General features: G+C 34.6%; 2 long non-coding RNA genes across 2 annotated transcripts; one reads left to right on the top strand and one right to left on the bottom strand.

Moving 5' to 3' along the window:
• The first annotated feature begins 221 nt into the window (after positions 1-221).
• Positions 222-1,137, top strand: LOC107904038 (uncharacterized). Its single transcript, XR_001686084.2, has 2 exons — positions 222-751; positions 893-1,137. It is a non-coding gene; the product is annotated as an uncharacterized lncRNA (long non-coding RNA).
• A 1,478-nt stretch (positions 1,138-2,615) lies between these two features.
• On the bottom strand, positions 2,616-3,779 carry LOC107904037 (uncharacterized). Its single transcript, XR_001686083.2, has 2 exons — positions 3,224-3,779; positions 2,616-2,939 (listed from the first exon to the last, which is right to left on the bottom strand). It is a non-coding gene; the product is annotated as an uncharacterized lncRNA (long non-coding RNA).
• Between the last annotated feature and the right edge of the window lie 2,628 nt (positions 3,780-6,407).

Below are 6,407 nucleotides of genomic sequence, written 5' to 3'. Positions count from 1 at the left end.
ACCTTAAATTAGTGTCGTATCTCTGCGTATACTGCAAAAAAGATGATGAGTTTATTCCATGCCTTTTTGTTTTAATTTTTTGGACATTTGCATTATTTCTTGTCATGTCACTAATAATTCATGAAAACGTCATTGTTGACAAAAATGAAGAATGCATTGTTGATTACAGTTGAAAACTTGAGAGTAAAAAAGAGAAAGAAAAGCGTCCTAATATATTTAAGGGTAACTTGGAGTGTATTGAGAATTTTAACAATAATGAAAATAAAAGTTTTAAGTTAAGTCTCAATGAATTTGCAGACATGACACATGACGAATTCATTGTAGTTCACACTAGATACAAGATACAAGACAACCTCACTATGTTCCAATCAACATTATTAATGTATGAAAGCTTCTCAAATGTTCGGGCGAGCATCAATTGGAGAAAAAAAGGTATCGTCACTCCCATTAAGTCTCAGGATGAATCTGTTAATACCCCGTTCTCTTTTGCTTTTTAGATGGACTTTTGCCAAAAAAAGTCCGTTTCTCTTAAAAGCAATGAAGAACAGCCTACATTCCAGAAAAATTTTCATCATCTGAAAAGTCCTTTTTGGCAAATGGAGAAGTTAAAAAATTGAACTTTTCTTCAGCCAAAAGTGCTTTTGGCTGATAATTTCCATTTTTAACCTGTCTTCTCCCCCAAACGTTATTTCCTCTGGTTCTTTGCAGATATCAAGTTCTTTTCCTTTGGTTCTTTGTTCCTCTTCTGCCGGTGAGCTTTTTTTCTTCTTCTTCATCTTCTTCTTCTCTTTAATTAGCAGGGCAGCTTAAAACGCTGAAGCTTATTCTTTTTTGCCATTCATTTGCTCACTCGCTCACTCGCTCATTCATTCATTTTGTTTTTCTATTGCAGGTGATTAGTGATTTACATCGCAAACCTGTTGCTCGCTTGTTCGAAGTTTGACAAGTTTAAGGGAAGAAATAAGAAAGTTGCTCCATACTTCTCGTAAAAACTTCGTTATGGTAATCTTGCTGGTGTTTTTTTTGGATGGATATAAATTGTTTTTGTATATCTATGTATTGTCTCTTTTATCTTGTTGGTTTCGTGTGAAATCTGGTTTATGTTTTGATTGAAATTGGAGATGACTTTTGAATTTTTATTTGAATTAATGAAGCAATGATTAATCCATCGAGGAAGAGAAAACATGGGTTTCTTATGAAAAATAAAGTCAAAATAAATCTTGGAGGACTTTTGAACATGTTTTGCCCGATTTATGTGTGGTTTGCAGGTGTTTGAAGAAATTTCTAAGTTCTAATTGTTTGGTGTTAGTGGTTTCGCTATCTAATTTCCTAAGTGTTTTTGGAGTTCCATTTTCTTTTTGTAATGTTTTTTGTTTACTTTCAATTTTGCATTCCACATGTTTGATAAATTAACAAAAGAAAAAGATCATTTCCTATACCACTAAAGTTTTTAAAACTTATTTTTCAACTCCATTTTTCTATTACAGAAATGGGCTTTCTGTCAAAAAGAAAATTACCCATTTCTTTGTTTCTCTGGAAGTTAGCAAGTAACTTAACTTTGATAGTTTATGTGATGAAAAATCTCGTTAGAGTATTTAGGATTATGCTAAAGGTCTTATGTTTTTCAAAAGTATATATATAAACTGGGTCTTTCAAAAGTATATATATTTTCATCATTGGGTATTGCTTCATTCATGAAGTTCTTAGTGAGGATGAGAGTAGTAAGGTTCTTGACTTCCTTCAAAATCCTTATTGCCCCGGTAATATTGGTTAGTTTATTAGTAGAAATTGAAAGGAATGATAAAGATCGCAGAGCAAGTATGGTCGATGATATCTGTCTCCCTAGCTGGTTACTAGCCAATCTTACAGCAGTTAATGACTTGCAAGAATAAAGACTTAAAGGCAAGGTACTTGTAAAGTTATTGTTGCCAAGATATAGAGTGTTAAGGCGTTGCAGGGTGGAGAAATTGAAGGCTGAGAGGTCTCTTTCTAGATGGTTAACCCGCAAGTTCAAAGTGACAAGATTGGTGCAGCTCATGAGAGATGGTGGCAGATAACCAGTAAAGTTGTTGATGTGAAGTAGCAATTGTTCCAACTTGGAAAGCTGGCCTATGTCTTTCGGGATGGGGCCTTCAAATTCATTGGAAAAAAGCTCAAGGATGGTGAGCTTGTCGAGTAGGACAATGGTTGTTAAAGAAGGCATAAGAAGGGACAGGTCAAATATTCTGCAACTATATAGTTTTGTCTCTGTTTTTTAGGATTTTCATGTTAAATAACCAGAAAGCATATGTTTTTTTAACTATTATTGTTATTATTCAATATGGATATGAACAAGCTGCAAGCTTGTATTGGTACACAAGTAAATGCTATGGATATTCATCTTTAGAAATGAAGATGAATATTCATGCTTTAGAAATGAAGGCTGATTCATAATCTTGAGAAAACTGGAGAACTTCTGAACCATAGGACATAAATGCTATGGATATTCATCTCTTTTTTAGGCTCACATTTGAGTGAGAACATGGTTAATGGCCTATATCAACTGAGCATGCTTCGTCCCATGCAACCCTTAAAACATTAGATTGTTTAGTTCATGGAATATTTGGATCTAGAAGTATTAAACTTATCACAGATTTATCTAGTACGTGTCTTGAATTTTAATTGCCTGTGTACAAGCCCAAATTGCCTGGGCCCAAACAAAAACAAAGCAGGCAATTTCAGCAGGCCTAAACTCGTCTAAGGCCCAACAAATAAGTGGCCCAATAACCCCTAAACCTAGCAGCTAACAGCCCAACACATCAAAATTACACAGAAAAAACCCTAAGCAGTAAGGAGAGCCGCATCTGCCTCAGCGCCGCAACAGCACCCACGCAGCGCCCAACGCCCAATCGCAGCACGTTTCGGCCTCCACGTACGGGCGCACTCCACGGCCACCGAACCTGCGGAAAAAGGGGACGTACAACGCAGCAGTAACAGAATAATAGTAAAAAACGCAACGAATATTGAGAGGAGATATCTTTTGCTTATTTCATTGTCTTTTTGTGGTTATAAAAGGCCGAGATAAATCTGTAAAAGGGGATTTTATTTTTTTAGTGTAAAAGAGATACGAATAGAAAAGAGAAAACAAAGGTGAATCGGGGGTTCTTCTCTGCTATCTGTTTTATTTCATTTTTTTGCTTTTATACAAATATAAATCAAAAGAGAAAAAAGGGTTTTTTTTTACCTTTGAAGCTTCCCCGTTGAAACCTACACTCGCACCGCTCCAAATCGGGAGGCTGGCGAAAGGCTAAGACCCGAAGCGCCTTCGAACGCCGGAGGTTGGTTCGTTTGAGAACGGCGACAGTGGGGGCTGGGATTAAAAACCCTAGCAGAAAACATTTTTTCCTCTGATGCAAACCTTCTGTTTCTTTAAAAGAAAATTTTTTAAATAAGGTTGGCGAAACGGCGCCGTTTAGGTAGCCATAACCCGCGTGTTCTGGCCTTAAAGGGTAAATTCGCAACTAGCCCTCCCCCTTTTGCGACGCGTTTTAATCAAGTTTTTTTTCCCTTGAAATTTGGCCCAAACATTTTGCCCGTGTGACGATTTAGTCCAATTCTGCGTAGCGTTTAGGAAGGGCGGGACTAATTCCCCTTTTGGCCCTTCAGATTATGCGCATTTTGCAAATACGTCCTTTATCCTTTGCCTTTGTTTTTCTAATCAAGTTTACTATTTACTATTATTATTATTATTATTATTATTATTATTATTATTATTATTATTATTATTATTATTATTATTATTATACCTATACATACGCATGCATATGTACTTTATAATAGGTACTTTGTATATTAAATGTTTTTTAAATGTGCATATATATTTTATATATTTCGTTATTATTTTATTCTCATGGTTTTATATACATATATATATACATTTATATTTTATAATGTTTATATTTCTAGGTTTTATAATTCATGCATATATATACATTTTTAAAATTTTTTTTTTGCTGTTCTATATATATTCCATTATTTTATACATATTGTACATATATAAGCATTTTAACATACATGTATGCATTTTCATGATTTACCAATACATACACTTATACATTTTCTTATTTTTTTAATTATATACACAAATACATATTTTTATATTTTATTTTACTTTCAGAATTTTCATATGTACATATACATGTATATTTGTAAAATAAACATACATATTTTTTAGGAGTTATTATAAGTTTTTCTGCATATTTCATTTTATATATATATATACCTATATGTATGTGTTTTAATATGCGGACACACATTTACAAATCTACTTGTATATTGTACCTGTATATATATATTTGTAAATATTTATTCATATATGTTTTAAATTAAAGTTTTTGTTTCGTATTATACATTAACTTTTAACATACCTTTTGGGAAATATGTTTTTGTTTTGTCAAAGCACTTAAATCATCATATTTTATAAATTCCAAAATATTTGGCATTCATGATTCTCGTGAAAGATCGTGTCCTAACTTACTGGATCGCGATTATTTTTTCGATGAATTTAGAAAGCCAAGTATTTGTTTTGCAACAAATTCACAAATTTCAAATAAAAACTTATTCTCGAGAATTCAAAAATGTTGGGTCCTAACTTACTGGTCATGACATTTTTTTTCTCGAGATAAGAATTTTCAAAAGCAAAAGGCAATATTCGGGTATTTTGGAGATTTAAAAACATTGTGCCCTAACTCACTGGGTGTGGTGTTTTATTTCTTTGAAATATGAATGTCTTATTATTTTAATCCATTCATGAAATAAAAAGTTTCCTTTTAAAATCTTTTCAAATTTTCGACACCAAGGCATTAAAAAAATCAATTTGGTACCAATTTTGGGCGTTACGAGGGTGCTAATCCTTCCTCGTGCGTAACTGACTCCCGAGCCTATTTTCTCAAACTTCGCAGACCAAAGTTATTTTTAAGGTGGGCCGATCACACCTTAATAAAGGATCGGTGGCGACTCCAGTTTTTATTTTTAAGTCGACACTAAAAATTTTTGTTTTCAAAAAACGGTTTCGACAGCTTGGCGACTCCGCTGGGGACATTAGAGAGTCGAGCCATAAATTGATCATATTTGTCTTTGTGTCAATAATCAAAAGTTTTTTAAAAAATTCATGAGTTCCCTTCGCACTCATTGATGTTTTATCATGGTATTTTGGCAACTTTGCATTTGCATTTTGCATTTCACCCTTTAAGTGGGAGCGAGAAACTAGTCCTTCGTGAGGTTTTCATCTCCGTGCAGGGTAGTGGACCGCTTCCGGGATACATCCGTACCTATGTCTTCGTGAGATTTTCATCTCCGTGCAGCCATAGGGAAATGTATTCCCCTGAACTGAACTCGATCCATATGAGCCTATAATGGGTGAAGATCGAGGAATCTGCTGGTTCGGGTACCTTTACCTTAGAAGCCAAACCGCACATAGTGAACCTTAGGAACTTACCCTAGGTAGAATTACTCTAAACCTTAGTAGATACCTGACTAGGAGTTTTTATTATTTCTTGATTGTATTGGATTTAATGTTTATACCCGATACTAACCCGTTTTGTTTTGTTTTGGTTATGATTGCATTGCATTTGCATTGTAGAAAAGAGATGTTGATTCAAGTTTGATTACTAGTTTAGAAAGCCTATCATAAGAAAACGGGTTTCTTGATAAAATGGAAAATAGTACGGCAGCCTAAATATATTCCAAGAAATACAAGAAGGGCGATGGAAGAATTCGTGACTTTACTTTGGGGCCCGAGGATTCAAGATGATTTGTCTAACAGCTTTCAACATTCCAAATTTCTTAAAGAAGCTAATGAGCATTACGAGGATAGGCAGACAACGGATTGCGACCAGAATCAAGTAGAAGGAGCTAGCAGTGACATCCATTGGAAGTTCGCGAGGTTTAGCTTAACATCCGGATGAAAAAGGAGAAGATGTCTTTGCTTCGAGTATGAGGGCAAAGCCGTATATATATCCGCTTTATGTAAAGAAATTTGTCCTCTAGTAAGGTTTTCTAAATGGAATTGAATCAGAATCAACGTCTCTTTATGCATTCATTTCATGCATTCGCATTTCATTACATCATATGCATCAAAGATTATTCAAAGATCCTAATTAACTAAAATCATTGCTCAGTTAACCTGGAATCCAACCAACCAACCCAACATCGATACGGCACTCGAGCAAAGACAAAAGATATGGATCAGAGATTAGAAAAGCTCGAACAGTACCAGAAGGAGATGCAAGACCGGCTTCAGCTACAAATGCAGGAGCGGTTAGACAAGATGAAACAAGAGATGTCTGAGAATATGCGAGAATCCCAAGAAGATATAGTGGCAAAGTTAACCCAACTGATAATTAAGGGAAGTGATAAACGAAAGGGTC

This window comes from Gossypium hirsutum, chromosome D05 (genome assembly GCF_007990345.1).
Source record: "Gossypium hirsutum isolate 1008001.06 chromosome D05, Gossypium_hirsutum_v2.1, whole genome shotgun sequence".
Lineage (NCBI taxonomy): Eukaryota > Viridiplantae > Streptophyta > Magnoliopsida > Malvales > Malvaceae > Gossypium > Gossypium hirsutum.
Note: the sequence above shows the minus strand (reverse complement) of the source record. Positions and strands in the feature narration are given on the sequence as shown.